Below are 20,175 nucleotides of genomic sequence, written 5' to 3'. Positions count from 1 at the left end.
GAAGGGAAGGGAAGGGAAGGGAAGGGAAGGGAAGGGAAGGGAAGGGAAGGGAAGGGAAGGGAAGGGAAGGGAAGGGAAGGGAAGGGAAGGGAAGGGAAGGGAAGGGAAGGGAAGGGAAGGGAAGGGAAGGGAAGGGAAGGGAAGGGAAGGGAAGGGAAGGGAAGGGAAGGGAAGGGAAGGGAAGGGAAGGGAAGGGAAGGGAAGGGAAGGGAAGGGAAGGGAAGGGAAGGGAAGGGAAGGGAAGGGAAGGGAAGGGAAGGGAAGGGAAGGGAAGGGAAGGGAAGGGAAGGGAAGGGAAGGGAAGGGAAGGGAAGGGAAGGGAAGGGAAGGGAAGGGAAGGGAAGGGAAGGGAAGGGAAGGGAAGGGAAGGGAAGGGAAGGGAAGGGAAGGGAAGGGAAGGGAAGGGAAGGGAAGGGAAGGGAAGGGAAGGGAAGGGAAGGGAAGGGAAGGGAAGGGAAGGGAAGGGAAGGGAAGGGAAGGGAAGGGAAGGGAAGGGAAGGGAAGGGAAGGGAAGGGAAGGGAAGGGAAGGGAAGGGAAGGGAAGGGAAGGGAAGGGAAGGGAAGGGAAGGGAAGGGAAGGGAAGGGAAGGGAAGGGAAGGGAAGGGAAGGGAAGGGAAGGGAAGGGAAGGGAAGGGAAGGGAAGGGAAGGGAAGGGAAGGGAAGGGAAGGGAAGGGAAGGGAAGGGAAGGGAAGGGAAGGGAAGGGAAGGGAAGGGAAGGGAAGGGAAGGGAAGGGAAGGGAAGGGAAGGGAAGGGAAGGGAAGGGAAGGGAAGGGAAGGGAAGGGAAGGGAAGGGAAGGGAAGGGAAGGGAAGGGAAGGGAAGGGAAGGGAAGGGAAGGGAAGGGAAGGGAAGGGAAGGGAAGGGAAGGGAAGGGAAGGGAAGGGAAGGGAAGGGAAGGGAAGGGAAGGGAAGGGAAGGGAAGGGAAGGGAAGGGAAGGGAAGGGAAGGGAAGGGAAGGGAAGGGAAGGGAAGGGAAGGGAAGGGAAGGGAAGGGAAGGGAAGGGAAGGGAAGGGAAGGGAAGGGAAGGGAAGGGAAGGGAAGGGAAAGAAGGGAAGAGGGAAAGAAAGAAAGAAAGCTTGAGAGATAAAAAGACTACAAAGAGAAGTGAAAAATAGCTTATGTATCCACAAGAATCCCATAACTACATTAGAACTAATGGAAACTTGCCAAGACTGGCACAAAATTAGTAATGTTATCTTCTTCCCAATAGTGGTAGCCACCACAAGTAAAAGGTGATGAGAACTGGAAGCCTTCCCAGAATTTAATTTTCTCAGGAAAGCACTCAGCAGATAATTCTATTAAATTCTAAAACACTGGATAAAAAAATATAATCCCAAGTTTAAATTGCATGTCTTCATAGACTGTGAAAGGTGATTTTTTTTTTAAATAGGGCAACACAGAAAGAGAAAAATGGCATAAGTGTCTGAGAACATTCATTAAGGGTCCCAAGAGACCGAGTGGGAAATCTAGCAAATTTGAGCCCAGCATTCTCTTTAGAACCTTATATTGGTTTTCCTATTTAGAGGTAATTTGTTTAAGCATGCACAGGGAGGGAAACATCTGGCTAAAAGATGCAGCTTATTAGAAATGCGTCGAATGGCTTATTAATAAATGCAATATAATAGGGAACTCCTTAATATGTGATACTAAAAGAAAATCAATTACATTTGCAAGTCATAACAAATCTCATAGTTTAATTGCAAGTTGTAATACTCCAGAAGGTCTCTGCTGAATTTATTTTACCACTTGGTTGTAATGTTAACAGGTAGAAACCATTCAAATGGAATTTAGTGTTAACTAATATAATTCCTCTATCTATTTAACTTTATATATTTGTGCCTGTAAGGTGCTTGGGAACTCTTCAGTAAGTAACACTGAATGTGAATACTAAATATAAATAGCGATTAAAACAAACCAAACTTCCACTGGCAGCAATAAGATCTGCTATGAGGTGGGGCAGTGGACCTTATTCGTGAGGTGACATGGGCTACTTGCAATGTTGTACTTACATGGAATTAAGTATAGGTTATATTTTGTGATAAAACAGGAGGCAAAGATGAAATTCATTCGTTGTTTCTGAGTTAAAAACCATTTCTCAAAGAACAGCCAATTCTATGTTTGTGTCAGGGGATAGGTAAGAGGAGGAATTAATTATCCTATATTAAGACATAGAAACATCTCTACTGACCACTGCAAGATATTCAAACAACCCCCCCCCCAAAAAAAAAAGAGAATTCTATAATATTAACATTCTATATTTTTTTTAAATCCACAATATAACTCCCAAAAGCCAAAAACTTCTGTCTTAACAACATTCTAGGAAAAAACCATAAATGAAAACACAATGTGCAGCCTTACAGTAGAAGTTACTGGTTTATTTTTTTCCAAATGAGATCGATTGTCTTCAAAATAAAAAATTAGTTCTTATCTCCCACAAAAATTGAGTAATTTTCAATTGAATATCCTTTCATTCACTCCCAAGATTTTTAAAAATAATTCACTGTGAAATCCAAATATATAAAAATAGTCCTCTAAATAACCACATCTCTTAAAGAAAGAATAAACATGATGAAGATCTAAAGTTTTCTGTCCTATCACGATAACTATATTAGAATTTCACATTTAGTTGAAGAGGTGTTATCTTTAGAAATACCACAAAGAAACCGCAAAGAAAAAAAAAATAACATCTTAAGCCATAGATTTGAATTTTGCAAGTTCTCCTATCTAATTATATCAAAATATTTCATGAATAATAATTAATTGACTCTAAAATCATCCTGTGAGCTAATTCTCTGTAATAACTTACATAAACAAGTACTTTTGCTTTAATTTAGAGTTTAAGGACTAGACCCTCATCAATATTCTTGAAGTATAAAATGACTTCACTTAGAAAGGAAGAGTGGTAGGCACGGAGAATAGACAGTGAAACAAAGTTATGTTTTCATGTGACAAAACAACAGAAAATAATAATAAAAAAATCACAAGGAGATTTATTATATGTTCAATATCATACATATGCATTCACGTATCATAAAAGATATCTATGAAGGAAATTTTCCTTTCTTTCTAAATCACACAGGAGTGTTATCAAATTAAAGGCAAATAAACTGCTACTAGTTAATTGCAAGGAATACTTAATATTTTCCTGAAGTCAAAGAGGATATTTAAATATTTGCAGTTACTACAATGTATTAAAATATAAACAAAACAGGAATTACTAAATAAATGGCTTTAAGTGAAGGGTCAAACGACAATCATTACATATTTCAGTTAAATAGATGTAGAGTGGTATATATTAGTTGTCCAGAAAGGAAAGCCAAGGAAATATGGAGGAAAGGGGGAATTAACCTTTTCCATTTCAATAGAAGACAAATTTTGTAGTCATTTTCCTACATGTTATAATTACAAAACCAGTTTTTCTGTGTATTGCACGTTGGTTTTAATCTTTAATAGCAATGTGCTGATAAATAGAAAAGCCAGTAAAACAATTAATGGTTTGTCATTTTTTTTTTAAAGACCAATCTATGCCCAAAAGCACTAAAAGAGAATCTGGCAAATTGCTATCTAATTTTCAAAAGAATGCACAAATCATTTTAAAGTGTTATATACAGCACACAGGCTGTAAAAAGGTTTCCTTGACCAAATTTTGATAAAACCATCTATTCAATTACAGTTCTCATCAATTATACATATAAACTAATGAGGGAAAAGTACCTTTAGTAATTAATAGATTTAAGTTTTGAAAGTAGCTACAAGTTCTTATAGTAATATGTTTTCTAAATGAAAGTATCCCTATAATCCACAGTAAGTGGACAGGATATTTTTTCAAAACAGGTATAGAATTATGAATGGATAACTTGATTTTGTTTTTTAATCATGGTAAGAAAATGTCTTCCTAAATCCTGTTTAAAAATTTGATTTTAGGCCTCAAATTTGGAAATTTTTCTTTGCAAAGTCATTAGGGAAGCAGATTTTTTGAGGACTGTTCCAAACAAAACATTAACAATATGTTTTAGTGTAAAATATCTAACAAAAAAAAATGTATATTATTAATTATATAGTCTTTGCCCTTAGTAAAAGGGGAATACTGCACATTTCCAGTTCCTATGGTTACAGAAAAGATGGTATTTGAGAGCAGATGTGGTTCTTGACAGTTTTATGTTCTTGAAAGCATAAGACTGATAGGATTTACTCTTTAAGCATGCACTTCTTCTGGACCTTTTGCCTTTTATGCTTTATTGTTGCAAAATGTGTGTTCATTAACACAGGTAAAGAGAGTACTCATTTAAAAAAAGAAAAAAAAAACAACAACAACAAAAAAACTTAGATATTCCAATAGGGAAACTTAGAAGACTTGATATGGAGATTATTGTCCACCTCACTACATAATAAAACTAAATCCTAACACAAGGAAGAGGTAAAAATTACTCTTTCTCCCTCTGTGACCCAAAGAATGGAAACATGGCAAATAAATGCAAACCAGTAATTTCTATAATTATATCTTCCTAGAAAATAGAGGAATCAGAATATTGTCATTTTTAAGGGTGAAATGATCACAGAAATATAGCCCTTAATATAAGGAATTCACAAGGTCCCACTGAAATTAATTAAATTCGTCTTAATAATCCTGGCATTCACTATGCAAGAATGGAAAAGTTTGGAAAAGCTAGTGTAAGTCACTTGATTTTATAGCAAAAGCAGACAAACAAAAAGGTACCATTTACTAAAATAATGATTTATGAAACTTCCTTGACCATTTCTAAAAAGATCACCATTAGAGAGGATCCAGGACACTAAAAACTTAGAAATCTCTGATATCAAGTACTATTAGTTTTATTTTCTAAGGACAGAAAAGAAATAGTATAGTAATGAGAATGCCAATGTTTCTGTTTTGCTGTATACACTGACAACATTGACTTCCCAAAAAAATTCAGAGCAGTGAGTTGTTGGGTAACATAGAACGAAGAAAAAAAAAAAAAACAAACAACCCAAAACACAACATTGTTCCTTGCATATCTAAATCCATTCGTTTTTAAGGAATGGGCTAGAGCAAGGTTTATTGCACATATCAGATAAACGCCTGAAATATCCCCAAACATGCTTTAAGAAATATACTTAATAAAAAGCAAGAACTTAAGGATCAAATAATATCCCTTGTGTGTGTGGCACTTAGGCTTTATCACGGGGGGGGGGAGAGGAGGAAATTACTTAAGAGTGAAATGATAAGCTACTCTTAAACAATATAAGTTATTTTCAAAGCTGACTTCTGCTGGGCAGAGAAAAGTTTTCAATTTAATTCGTTCTAATCACATGCCTTAGTTAATACTGTTTCCTGACCCTTTACCATCAAAAATTGGAAAAAACAAGTCATCTTGCTGCCAGTGAGTAAAACACACTGTGCACAGCAGAATACCAATTCAGCCTCCAAAGCTGCTTCCATTCCCATTTGTTGCCTTTTTCTTTTTCTGGTGAAGTACATCATTAATGAAGACTACAGAAAAGCACAGTAATTTGTTATTCATGTTAACCTCTTCAGCTCACTACTACACACAGCAAGACGGACTGCAGCACTGTTGGAATGGTGGCACCAAAAATATCCTGTTTCCTTCAGGTCTGTTCACATTAACAAAGAAAAGCTATGCAGACAACCGATAAAGGTCGTAATTTTATTCAAATAATTGATATTTGAATCTCGTCTCATCAGTTTACTGGGAGCTCATATAGTATAACAATTTAAAGGCAATGTATACACTGAAAGTGTTTCATAGCTGGAATCTGTTTCACATTCCAAGGCCTAGGCTTAGGCTACAAAGACTGATTAATTTGCTTTGCTGGAGATTTTAAACTCACTTTATTCACTCCCTTAAATTCACTTTTCCATAATGGTTAAAAATGATGTGCATTAATTATCCAGGTAAAAGTTATACATATTGTCTCAGTTTTGAAGGAACTGATAAAGCCTTTCCCCTGTTTAACCCAGCATTAGGTTTACTTTTCAAGTTACCTAATAAATCCATTCTCCAAATTCCTTATGTAGCAGCATAATTTTGAATTGTCTTTGAAAAGCAGAAGCTCACCTAGTATTATCATTCCTTGATATTTCTAAAACAGTATTTATCTTTTTTCCCCCTTAGGTTAAAAAGTTGTTCTGGTTGACTTCTTGAGCTGAATTCTTTCAGGCTCGTTCATCAGCAATGTCTGTCTCTGGTAAACTCCAAAGCCTGAGCTGGGAGCTGACCTGCATCAAATGTACCATCTACTCCAAGACCTGTCAAACCATGAATGAGCCCTCCCTTGCCACAGCTCTGACAGAGGTGTGGAACAGGGTTTCCTTCCTATTGTTACAACCCTTCTGCAGGCTAAGGAAGGAGATGGGACTCTACTGGCCTCACAGTCTGAGACTTTTTTGAAAACTGAATTTCTTCAGTGACAAGAGGATTTTCTTGTGTCAGCCCCAGGTGTGCATGTGTGCATGTGTGTGAAGGTAAAGATAGAAAGGTAGTGTGAAGGGGAGACATCAACTCTACAAATTGGATCACAGAACTATTATCGGGCTAACAACCACCTTGGCCCAGAACAAAAACCTGTAATCAACAGGGGCTTTACAAGACACATCTTTTCACCCTTGGCCAGACATGTGTAATAGATGAGAGAGAAGCCTCTGCTGCTCATGCCCAAGTAACTTTTCTCCTTGTGCCGATTCCCTCGGCTACGAACACAATCTACTTTGTAAACAATAAAGCTTGGCAAGACGTCCTTCGAGCATAATTACTATGGATTCATCTTTATGGAGTTCTTCTAATAATTTTTCAGACCACAGTTGTAATCACATACTATGGGGACCTGAGGTGCTGATGAAAACTGAAGTCAGAAGAAATCCATTCAGTTAGGGTCTACACATTCTTGGCAGTGGTGCTTCTAGGGCCAAAGCGACAGAGGGACTATCGATATGAATGCTGTTGATGATAAGGATATATTATTTTAAAATAATGTAAGAATCAAGAGTAAAGTATCAGTTTATTAAAATAAGATACAAGGCTATGAAACAGCCCTGTTCATCAATCCAAAAACTAGTAGGATCAGAAGAGAGCCATCAGGCAGAAAGGTTTGCATGGTTTCCTCTATTATTTCTCTAGAAAGAAGCACAACTAGCTTTTGTTAGTACTACAACGTTAAAATAGAAGGTATTTTAAATAAATTTGAAGAAATTTTTCCTCTACTTCATGGAATCAATAGTCCATATAATTAAAAAAATAAAAATAAAATGAGAGGAGCATTCTCCTAAGCTTTTACATACATATACAATCTTACATACTTTTGCTCATGGGCTATTCACACTAAGTCAACTAAAGATGCCAAGCAGGAATATAATATTCATTTCTGAAATACAAATTGTTAAGGGATGGATCATCTCTGGCATTCCCTTGGGTTTGTATTCTTTGTTGGTTGTCTGTCTCAGTGGCTTCCTGGGACTGATGATCAGACAACCCACCAGTTTTCTGTACTTCTCCAGACATGCATATGAACTTTCTAAACGCATATTTGAAGGTGTCAGAGAAAATAATTTATTCTCCCCATTTTTCCATTCTGAATGAGGAATCTATTATGTTTTCTACTCAAATGTTTTCCATTTCAATAAGCAGAAGTGATCAGAGAATTTCTTCTAAAGCAATCTGGAAAATATTCCAGTATATAAAATGAAACCAAACCAAAGTGAAGTTGGAAATTAAAGGTTCTGCACCTGGCTACTAACAAGAGTGAAGGCTTTTGTAGGAAAAACTTCAGAGTGAAACATTTTCCAGGAATCTCCCTGCTCAGGAAGGAAGGAGAGAAATACAGGGGGACATTAATATCTACACATAAGACAATCTGAAAACACTTTCTGCAGAAACATTACATTTGAAGGTAAAATAGAAAATAAAAATGCTTATTAGATGAATGGTAAATGGTACAAATCAGTAATTAAAGAATAAAAAAATATAGCTTTCTGTTACTTTTTTTTCCTGCTCATTGTTATAATTACTCTGTATAGTTAGATGGTTAATTAACTTTCCCTTGTTATTTGACTGTACGTGATAAATGAAGAATCAACAAAACTGTCAGAGGATATCAGGCCAAAGATAATACCCAAAATGATGCACATATACACTGTCTCTCACATGGAAACAAACATTTGCATCTAGACACACAAGTACATACATTTCTTTACATCCAAGGAAGCAGAAGGAATCATTTATTATTACTTGGCCTAGTTTTAAACAAATCAGAAAATTCATAATGAGTGTACTGAGTAGGGTTGCTTCAAACCAGACTTAAGCCTTATTTTTCGCTTCTGAAAATAATAAAATACTAGGGAAGGACACGGTAAGTTCTTACTTAACATGAAAACTTAAAATTATTATAAGAAGAAATATCAGCTTTTCAGTGAATGTTATTTCATCAATATTTTAATATAATATTATCAAGGGAAAAGCTTTTAATTATACATGAAAAGCAAATGGCAGTTGTAAGAAGGGGAACAATGCTTCAGAAGAAAAAAAAATTTAGGGAAAAGAACCCCAAATTTAATAAGAATTATGCTTTGTGGAACTGAAAAACAGATTTAGAGCAGTAAGTAATATATTACCTATAAGGAGGGGGTAACACATTACAAAGCTTTGAGAAAAGAATAGCTGGGTTGTAGTAGAACCTCTCTTACAGAAGACAGACACTACTCAATATTTAAAAGGTGACTGCCTTCAAAATATTTGTCCAAACAGGTCATCAAGAAAATACAAATCATGTGCCTCCCTTTGCAATAGCCCAATTTTCATGTGTTGAAAAACTGCTTTGACAGTCAGCTATCTACTTTTTGTTTACTGTTCTTGCTCCACTAAAGCTAATTCAGATGATGTGTCACTTCTCATGTAAATATACACTTTTCACATGTCTTAACTGCCAGGGACATTTATAATGCTTTCTAGGACATCAAAAGTATTAGGTAGTAGGAAAATATTATTTGGCTTATCTCTCACTTGCCAGAACAATACTTTATAGTTTTCACACTGTCAGTTAATGAATGAACATCATTGTTTAGGCATCATTAAAATTGCCTGTAAAACTGTAAAAGTCAAATTAGTAAAGTGGATTATGACTGTTAGAAAACTTGTATCTTCGCAGCGATATTCTTGAACTGCTGTCTGATAGTAGAAGAGTACATTTTATGACATCCCACTTCTGCAAATGAGTGAGTCATCCCCATCACAGGGAACAATATTATCTGCCCATTCAATTTTGGTATACTGTTTGGTATGCCTTTCTGTCCTGATAGCACTGTGTTCCATTGTGTGTTTTCCTTTATCAAAATAGCTCACCCTATAGCCCTGTTTTCTGAGAAATTCAAAGACATCAAAACATTTTTTTAAATTAACTCTTGGACTACATAGAAGTGAATGCTAGAATGATGTGTTAGAAGCATTACTCATGAAAAATATTCTGGGAATAAAATTGTAGAGAATTAAATAAAGACTCTCTCATTCAATAATTTACAACTTTAAAAAGTTTATAATGAAAATAAGAATAATGAATTATAATAACAATAATAATGAAAAAAAAAAAAAGAGAGCCATGACACAGTTTTGGAGTTATTCTGGGAGTGGTTCCATTACTCAAAAAGGTGTCCCATGCCCAAACACAGGTGTCCTGTACTGTATGAGCAACTTGGGGGCATCTTCCCTGCTGCCCAGCTGTTAATCCAGACATTCTCAGGCCTCCCACAGGTCTTGTGTCGTGTCTGTCAACCCTGTGCAGATCTCTCGCTACATTAAAGCATTTTACATGGCATTAGACACCTAACTTTAAGCAACCGAATTGTTTAAATAAATGCTGTCAAATTAAAGTTCTGTACCCATATCTTTATTCTTTTCTGGGGGACTATATAAACATTTACCATCTACTCGCCTTAAAAAGCAAATTATTTTGTATTTAAACATAATGTCTATAATTTTACTTCCTGAACTTGAATGATTAGTTTGTTGCTTGATTTTGACTCACAACCATATTCTTAATTGCCAGTATATTTTGTAGTGTGAAAAATCTTTTTCTAAAACTCTTGCAATCAGGAATAATTTGTTGTTAAAGTAGGCTATCTGCTTGATCCAATTTTTTATATGCTATTTCCTAAATAGGACGTTGAACAAGGATTTTCTTTGTTTTCAAACAGCTGTCTGACAACAGACAACACAGGCTAAAAAATATTAATTTTAGGTTAAACCTAATCTCATAATATGAACACAGATTCTTTATAACAACAACAACAACAACAACAACCAAAGAATCAGAGGTGAAATCAAGCCTGGTTTGCTATACATAAAAAGAGAACCAAAGGACATTGCAAATAAATAGATTATTCAAAATGCCAGGTCTTATCCAGATCAAGACAGGAGTAAAAGAGAATTGCTTGCCTCTTCAGTGAGGATTTATTTCTCGCTTGAATTGGTCAAAATACAGATCAGGAAGAGAACAAGATCCTGAGCTGATGTACATCCTTACAGCTCCACCAAAGTCAAAAGAATAAACAGATTTCACAGCCCTCAAGAGATCAAAACTAACAGATTTTTATCCCCGAAAGAAAAAAAACTTACTGCCTTTAAAATCTGCTCTACTAGACTTCCTACTCATAAGATAGGTGGTCTGAATGTAGTATCAGATTAAGCACTGGTTTGAAAGAACTTTCTTGCAGCAAGCTGATTTGTCCCTCAGTACTGAAATGGTTACACTGAGACAAACCAATTAATCAGAAAACTTCTTGCCTTGAGGTGATACCTCTCCAGTCATTACTCTGCTTCCAGAAACTTTACAGCTAGTTGAGAAGACATGCAAATTATCCAATAAGATTGCACTGTGAACATTTTTTAATCTTTTGTGCAGGGCTACACAGACTAAATTACCACATAAAGTGTTGCTCGTATTGGGATGAAATAACTTACACCACATAAAATAATCCTTTTTTCACGGGAAAATTTGAAAGGAGTCTGAGGCTTAACAGCTGTATCATAAATTTCCACTGAAGACAGAAGTTGTACTGCTATGGCACATAAACCTATTCATATTCACTACACTATTTCCAATGGGAAATATCCATGAGCCACGAAATTACTCTAACCATTTTTAGTGTGGCTGTTGTATAAAATTATCATAGAATAAATTCTGAAAACACGTACAGGGGTTTTCTTTATTGTTGTTACTTGTTGTTTTACTATTTCAGATATCTTTTCTTTTCTTGATTATTTTCTAATACTGTAGATTTCTCTTTCCTGGTGTAACACATAAATTCTTAGGGAAGCATACTTGCAGCTGAATGATCTAAAATGAGACCAGACTCACCAATTCAGTGGTGGCTGTAGACAGGGGCAGGATCTGCTGAAGAAAGCCAAAGATAAAATAATAAGCAAGAGAATTTCCTTAAGCACACTTTTTTTTTTTTTCCCCCTTCGGACATGATCATGACTTTCTAAGGGTCTTATTTATTCCTGACCTGAATGCAGAGATCAATAAATTAAGTGATTAGTTTGCTTTCATTGGTTTATTTCCCTACTGAAAGTAAACCCAGGTTAGTAGATTGCCGGTCCACAGCGGATGTAGCACTCAGATGTCTGGTCTGGAGGAGGAAAGCAAGCAGCCTATGTGTGCCTTTAAGAGATTTTATTCAAAACATATAATCTTTGCTGTGCCTAAAAAAGAAAGATGCAGAGAAAAAACAGGCATTTTTACTCCTAATAATATCACAGAATCACAGAATCATCTACGTTGGAAAAGACCTTGAAGATCACCTCGTCCAACCATTAACCTAAATTGAAAGTTCTCTTTTGTTTTTCTGTTAAAAATGGTTGGGGGTTTTTTGTTTGTTTGGTTGGCTTTTTTTCCTTTTTTCCTTTCTTTTTAATGAAGTTTGAAATCTACCATTTTGTGTGTCTTTATTGCAGTATCTCCTAAAAATCTGGCATGCTTTAGAGGCATTTGTATTTTGAGACCAATGAAGCTAATACAACTACTGGCAAATAAAAATTTAAATTTAAAAAATTAATGTTGAATGTTCATATTTTGTTTGTTTGGAGAGTTTGGGAGTGGCAAATTGAATAATATTATAGAAATTTTATTAAAAGTAATTGTGTGAATATTTATGCTCTCTAGGAACAAAGACACTCTAATTGTGGGGTTTACGGAAGAAGGCACCATTTGAAATGTTAGCTGTCTGACAGTTTTCTCTGCCATGATATCAGAGCAGAAAACACAAAGCAAGCTAAACTCGGGAAGGAGGACTCTGAGCTGTGACCAAAGATGCCCCCAGACTCTAAGCAGTAGGGTCCAAATGTGTACACTGGACACCCAGACAACATGACTACTTCACAGTTCAGGTTTGCCATGAATATATGTCATCTTCTCACGAAGAGTTCAAAGCTTTATAGATAAAATACACAGATAAATGAGGTAAGCCACATAAAAGGGAAGGGGAAAGGAATAAACCAGCAGCAGGAAACGTTGGCAGCAGCCACCCGCACTGCTACATTACACAGGCGAGCAGCAGCGGCATTTGCACCTGGGACTGTTCTCGAGGGGCCCATGGTTTCATACGAGGATGAAGATAAACCTGCAAGATCACCATTTTTGATAGTGGATAGCCATGGATCTCAGTGCAGCTGTGTTGCTAATTGACAATACTGTCTCAATATTTCTTTTTTTTTTTTTTTTTTCCCGGTCAGTGTTCATCTTCTTGTCACTTGTGCTTGGAATGCCTGAGTCTGGCTGTGTGCTTTACTGTGTAAATGCAGAAACTGTGAGGTAAGACTCAGACTGACACATAGATGCCTCTTTTCTTCATTATTCTATAAAATAATGTCTTCTCCTCTAAGACAAGTCAACCAAAAGCCTTCATCAGACACCAATTTCTGATGCTGTTACACAGAACAGAAGCATTGCAAAGAGCATTTGTGAAATTCGTGGGGCTATCTCTTGAAGTGACAAACACTTTCACATATAAAATCTAGCTTTAGGTGGTTTTTGAGAACACGAGATAAACAAAACTCCTTGGTCCCATTATGATCTCCTTCACTTCCAACATTTTTTTTTTAAACATAGTCTTAAATTCTAGGTTTGTATTCTTAGCTTGGTATGTCTTCATATATACATGTTGTACAGTTTACTATCATACTATAAAAAATTCAAAATCACCTGTTTTAAAATTCTGCCAAATACATCGGGAGTCTGACTAAGAACTTTAATGAATATATACAGAGATATTAAGAAGTTTATAAACATTAGAATCAAATTTTGAAGTGTAGTAGACTGCTAAACAAGAAACAATTATAACTAAATCAGGAGCTGGATTAAAGAATGAATTAAACAAAATCTAGTTTTCAAAGCCTACATTTATACCAGGTTACTGGTTACTTTCTTTGTCCTCTTTTCTTTGCACAGCAATGGTAGGTCATAGCTGTGCAATATAAGAAAACTCATGGACTTCATTGTGATATAAAACCTAAAATGCATGAAGAAAAGAAGAAACGCAAAAAAACCCACCACAAACCTGGAATCTACTTGAAGGGTTGATATCCTTGATGTTTCATGTGCACCATGTCTTTAACACAGGTTTTGTTTTTTTTTTTTTTTTTTTTTTTTTTTTTTTTAATATAGTGCAAAATTCAATTCAATGTTATCCAGTGCAAATGCAGTTTAAGATTTTAAATCAAGTTTTTATCTTTCCCATTTATGCATTCTTTCCATTAACAAAGACTCTGAACTGGAATACAGTTACCAACTGCTGATCATGCATAAGCCAGAAAATAATATCATTCAGTCCCCTCAATAGAAAGTGTTCAATGTTCACAAATGAGAATGTTTAAAGAAATAAGATTGTGCCTTAGATTTTACAGAATTTCACTTCCTAATATGTAATTAAAAACAAACCAAACAAAAACTCCCTAATGTAACAGTAAGTATTATATATAGTCATGTTAATAGATTATTATTGCTCTTCCTGACTCATAAACTCTACAGTTTAAATAGAGGCTGCATTTATATTTTAAAAACCCTTGGTCATTAGAAACTAAGAGAATTCAGAAACAAGGTTTTGTGCCTTTTGGTGTTTATACAGCCTACAGATAAATTACTGAGATCTTAAAATTTACAAGAAAATTACATTTTTCCTAGAACTCTCAATGTTTTTCTGGTTGTGGGAAAGCAAGGTATGACTTCCCTGTCATCAGTTTAACTTCTGTCTTTTTAAAGCAAAAAAATATCTCAAGATGAAGAATTTATTTTTGGAGGTCAAAATAAACCCCATACAACTGAAATGGTTCAAAGCTGAATTATTTTTGGAATGGACCATATAATACAAAATGGTATACATTTCTTCTCTGCTGCTTGAACATGAGTGATTTTGTTACTGGCCCCAGCCCCTCACAAACACCACATCTCAGCTCACTAAGATAAAGCATTCAATGCAACTCCTTTGAAACAAAATGTGAAACATGCCCTGTCTATGGTAATGGGACTACCTATGCCATTTTTTGGACAATTTTGAATACTTTCTTCTAATAAGTCATTTATGTGAATGACATAACTACAGACAGAATCACTTTCTTATCTACAGTATCATTTGTATAGATTTTACAGCTTGTACGTTAAGGATTTCTACAGGCCAAAGTAGATACTCCATTCTAGTTTGTTAAAATGTGGACAACACAACCCTGTACACTGAATTGTATCAGTCTCAATATGGTGCTGCTGGACTCAAAAACTGGCTATAAATTTGCCGAGGACTGACAAAATACTCTACTCCACTATATAAGCAACTATGCTGTTGCGCTAGGGGAAAAATTCCATTGCTGTGCTCCTGTATCTTCTTTCCAGACATTAGGTCAGAGGATGACAAAACAGGCTGGTGGGATATCAATATCAGTTAAAGCTCCTGAATGTCACAGCATTCAGTTATTCACTTAAGGGTAGAAAAATCTCATGACAGCAATTCATTTAAACTGCTAGTAGAAAATACATAGGAGTTTCTAGCTGATAATGTTTACTATTTTCTGTCAAATTAAGAGAAAATTATAATCTTCTGCCAGCTGGAAATAATAGCATCCAGGTAAACAAACTTGTGTTAATAGGATAAGAAAGCAAACTATAAAACCCAAATATAATTATAAAAAATAAAACAAAAGCACCCTGAAACATAGATAAATCTTTGATGCTTTAAATAAATACCTACCATGATGTGACAGTATACTTAATAAATATAATTCACAATTCTATAATGATAAGGTACATGTTTGGCAGAATGTATGACCTTGAGAAAGATTTCACTGAAAGTCTTTAACTCAATATAAGAGGTCAAACTAAATTACCTTTAACCTACTTTCTAGATCTATTAGAAAGGGAAATGAGCAAAAGGACCAGAAAATATTAACCAGTCAGTCAAAAACCTACTTTACAGAGCTAACTTCAGTGGCAAAATTGTTTTGACAGATATACTGCATTTCTATTTAAGAAAATATTTTTAACTAACAGTTTAACTGGTTAAGTGGTATCTGATGACTATTACTGATTCACATAGATTGTGACAGAACTGATCAGAAATACGAGTGACATATACTATGCTATTCTTAAGAGGCCTCATATAACTTTAAAGAGTTGCTAAAACATATTTTAGAAAGGAATTTATCTTTTTTTTTTTCTCAAATTAAGACAAGCTGAAAAAGTTATGATTTATATCAACATCCCTCTAGAAGTATGGTATCTCCAGATTAAATAGACAAAAATTCTCTGTAAATCTCAAGTTCAAGATGATTCCTTATCATCTGCAGCTGATCCAGATTTAATGCAACGAGAACAACATAGTTCACATACTGTTTACATGAAAGTTTTAATAGAAATGGCCAACAATACATAAATATATGCATTTTTATTTTGATTTACTAAGAAAACAACGTATTCAGGTAAGATGGGAGAGGAATAGAGTAACAGAATAATTTCATAGAATCACAGAATGGTTTGAATTGGAAGTGACCTGAGAGACCACCTAGTTCCACCCCCCTGCCATGGGCAGGGACACCTTCCACTAGCCCAGGTTGCTCAAAGCCCCGTCCAGCCTGGCCTGGAACACTGCCAGGGAGGGGGCAGCCACAGCTGCTCTGGGAAACCTCTGCCACTGTCTCACCACCCTCATAGGAAAGAATTTATTTGAAATTCACCCCAGAGCTGGACACAGCACTGCAGGGGGGGGTCTCACAAGAGCAGAGCAGAGAGGGAGAATCCCCTCCCTTGACCTGCTGGCCACACTGCTCCTGATGCAGCCCAGGATGTGGTTGGCTCTGTGAGCTGTGAGCACACATTGCTGGCTCACAGTTAGGTTTCCATCTACTAATACCCCCAAGTCCTTCTCCTCAGGGCTGCTCTCAATCCACTCATCACCCAGCCTGTATTTGTGCTTGGGGTTGCCCTGACCCATGTGCAGGACCTTGCACTTGGCCTTGTTGAACTTCATGAGGTTCGCACAGTCCCACCTCTCCAGACTGTCCAGGTCCCTCTGGATGGCACATCCCTTCCCTTCAGCATGTCAACTGCACCACACAGCTTGGTGTCATTGGCAAACTTTCTGAGGGTGTACTCAGTCCCACTGTCCATGTAGCCAACAAAGATGTTAAACAACTGTTGATTTCCATTTCAGTTTTGCCTTAAAAAGTGGGAAAGGGGGCAGCATTCTGCATCTTTGGCTTTTTTTTGGTTTTGGGTTAGGGGTTTTTTGGTGTGATGGTGTGATTTTTTATTTTATTTTTTTTAAGAGACTGACATATAATAAAGAAAAGAGGAACAGGGTACATATTGATTTTGAGGGAAAAAGACTGCTTTAATTTCATTCCAAGTACCCTATGTGAAAATACAGCATTAATAATAAATGCTTTCTAAAGGCTATAGATGTTATCCACACAATGAAGCTATGAAGATGAATTCTAACTCTACATCAGCAAAAAAAATGCATAAACCCCATGTACAGAGGCATAGAGTTAAAAGGGAGCAAACATTCTGAAGAGAGGAAGCAAGGTAATGTTAGCATTAGAAAATGAAATCAGCATGTGAATGCATTATATTATTTGGAACAGCATAAATGCCAGAAGATTTCAAAGCAAGAGGACTTACAAAGTTCAAAGAAACCAGTGTCCAAATAAGTCAGTAGCAGTAAGAAACTGAAATAAAATTTGGTTTTATTTAAACACCTTATTTAAAATAGGATTCATTTAACTATTGATTCCATCAGCTACCATCTTCACATTGGTATGAAAATAAAATAGTATTTGTCAGCAACATTCCTAAACTATTTTAATTCAAATATCTGTAACATAATGGCCTAATCTCAAAGATTAATTATATGTGTAAGAAAAGAGTTGAAAAAAATTAACCGCGTGGAATTTATTAGGATGTACAACAAATTACTAATCACTTCAGAAGAACTCTGCTATTACGGTGCTTCCTCTTAAAGCAGTACTGAGAAACAGGACAAGGATGCAGGCTAAAGGGGGTATGAATAAAACAACTAAAGCTATATGAAGTATCAAGTGAGTCTAGGAAGAAAAAGGGTACTGTATCAAACATACAGTGACACATACCAGTAGCCTTTTTGTTAAAATATATCATCTTTATCTGAAATTGTGATAATGCTGAATTGCGCCTCCTAACACATCTTGATATTGTGCAATGCATTTTTCAGCATGGATACATTTTACAGGGTGAACTCTTTTCTTTGCCCTAGACAAACATCCATTTGAAATGGATTTACAACTCCCTTTACTGTTGGTGAAACACAGTTTCTTCACAAAGATCACATCTTGAGGGATTGAGATTGATTGTTTCACAAAATATATGGTGACAAAAAGATTTACGGGTTTTGATCAGAGCTACTAGTACAGGCATAGTCATCGGGTGGCATTACTTCAAAGATGGTGTGCGTTTTAAGATTAATTGGGTCCTAACAATGACTTCTGGTGAGATACCAGCCTTAAAGTGCAAAGTCGCAATTTGTTCTGATGTTGTTTCGTTGCTGTAGTCTGTCTCTTCATTTCATATATTTAATTAAAAGCTGATAATCATTTTATATCAGAGAGTTCTGCATTTTATTGAGAAAAATATGCTTCTGTGACCAAATAAGCATGAAACATGGAGGACAAACTTGTACATGGCAAACACAAAATTCAGCGTTATGATTTTTTCCTAGTTTTCCTTCCAAAAATGAACAACAAAAGAAATATAGGTCAAATTAAGACATTTTGTATCCAAAAAAGCCACCAGTTCATTTTACAAAGAGGAAATATATAAAAATGAGTTGATTGCTGCAGGATTAAGCTCAGAATTCTACTATTTTATTTCTGTATCAATCCCTACCTTTCTTTTGACAGAACTGTCAAACAAACAGATGTAGTAAGCTTCTTTTGGAGAGTTCAGCTGGAAACCAAGCAAATCAATCCAATCTCTATTTCTCCTTTTTTTTTTTTTAATGTAGAAATATCTTACTTTTTTTGTCTGATCCTCATCCATAATGGCTAAAGAAGTAATTATTTCTCTTCAGTCATTCCTCATCAGTCCTGGGCCAACATTTAATAATTCTTTTATACTTCAGAGACATGTTGAGACTGCTAATTAGAGATAGATTTTATGCATAATAACTTGATGTGGGTCTATGCCATACAGATGTGTACAAAGTTACAATATTCACACCCTTAAAACTATCATGTGCTCTAGCAGCTTCTGCTTAAATAGAATTAAATAAATAGATAACAAAATCAATAAAGCTTTTTAATTTTCACAATCTTTCCATTTACTTGAGATGGAACTTTAGGAAGTTATTTCAATTAGTAGATGAGAATAGGTTACTATTTTCCTTTGGATTAATGTGGTTTCCTTCCTGTAATTATTTTACTCCCAAGTGGGCATCATCACATTGTGTTGAATAGTTGAATCACTTTCAGAGTACACTTTTCAAATGTTCAAAGCCTGCCTCATTCCGTAACCAAATTCTTTGGGGACTGAATGCTTCAAACACATTTTGTCCTGATGCATGACTGTTTAGAGTGAACCACCTTCTTCTCCCTTTTAATTAACTTTATACTCCCATATTCTTGTATTTTCTGTTTTAACATTAAGCCTTTTTGTCCTGTCAAATATCTACACACCATTTCAAGAGAAACATGCATTTACATGTACAGCAGCTGTCTTAACTGCCAGAAAGACAAATCAGAACCAGTGTGATTGTCTTGCCTTTTAAAAATATTTTACCTTTTCTATAAATGTTTATATCATTATTATAATGCATTTTTAATGAACACAGCTTTTCAAATAATCTTTTCCCTTATCTTTGCTTTCTGCATTGCTAGGTATAATCAATAATTCATTAATTTGTGGATTCATAAGTATGCCTCTTGTAATTTATTCTTTTCAAAGGTTTGTTGTTGTTTTTGTTTGTTTTTTTTTTCTGACATTACAAAATTAAATCCTATCACACCGACTAGCATATCTGAATACTTGTTGCTTTCACATTCAAAGCACCACCTATGTGATGTAAGGGTCTCTTCAAATGAGATGTTCAGAGTAGACTTCCAAGAAAGACCAGAAAACATTACCAATTATAACCAAAATATTAAAGCTATTTCCTTAAAATTGGCATGCCAGAAGAATTTTTGGTTAGCTGAGTGGAAATTCTGAACAGAAGCATGCCAAATATTTTTCAGAAATAATCAAATTTCATAAATGAAGCATTACCTTCCTTTAAAGGACTTCTTCCTGGTTCAGCACAGCATAAAGAACAAACAGCTCAAAATGTCCTCAGCTAAACTATTGTAAAAGCAAAGAAAGAAAAATCCATAAAGAATGTAATTGTTGCACAGAATTGTTTCCTTCAAGGGTAGAAGTATAATTCTGAACAAGTCCATAAATGAATTATTTTCAAGAGGCCCAGGCATGGCGTGTGCTCAGGCCAGCAGTGTGGCAGAACTGCTGCAAGCGTAGCATGAAGAGCCTGGTGGCAGGCTCCCAGCTGCCTTCCAGCACTGCAGTGACTGAGAGAAGATAAATTTACAGGATTAAAATTTGTCATGCCACAGCTGCCAGGGTGCACTCAAGACCACCATGTAAGGTGGAAGGACCCTT

The sequence above is a fragment of the Athene cunicularia genome (assembly GCF_003259725.1).
Source record: "Athene cunicularia isolate RWA chromosome 1 unlocalized genomic scaffold, athCun1 chr1_part1, whole genome shotgun sequence".
NCBI lineage: Eukaryota > Metazoa > Chordata > Aves > Strigiformes > Strigidae > Athene > Athene cunicularia.
This window is presented reverse-complemented; position numbering follows the sequence as displayed.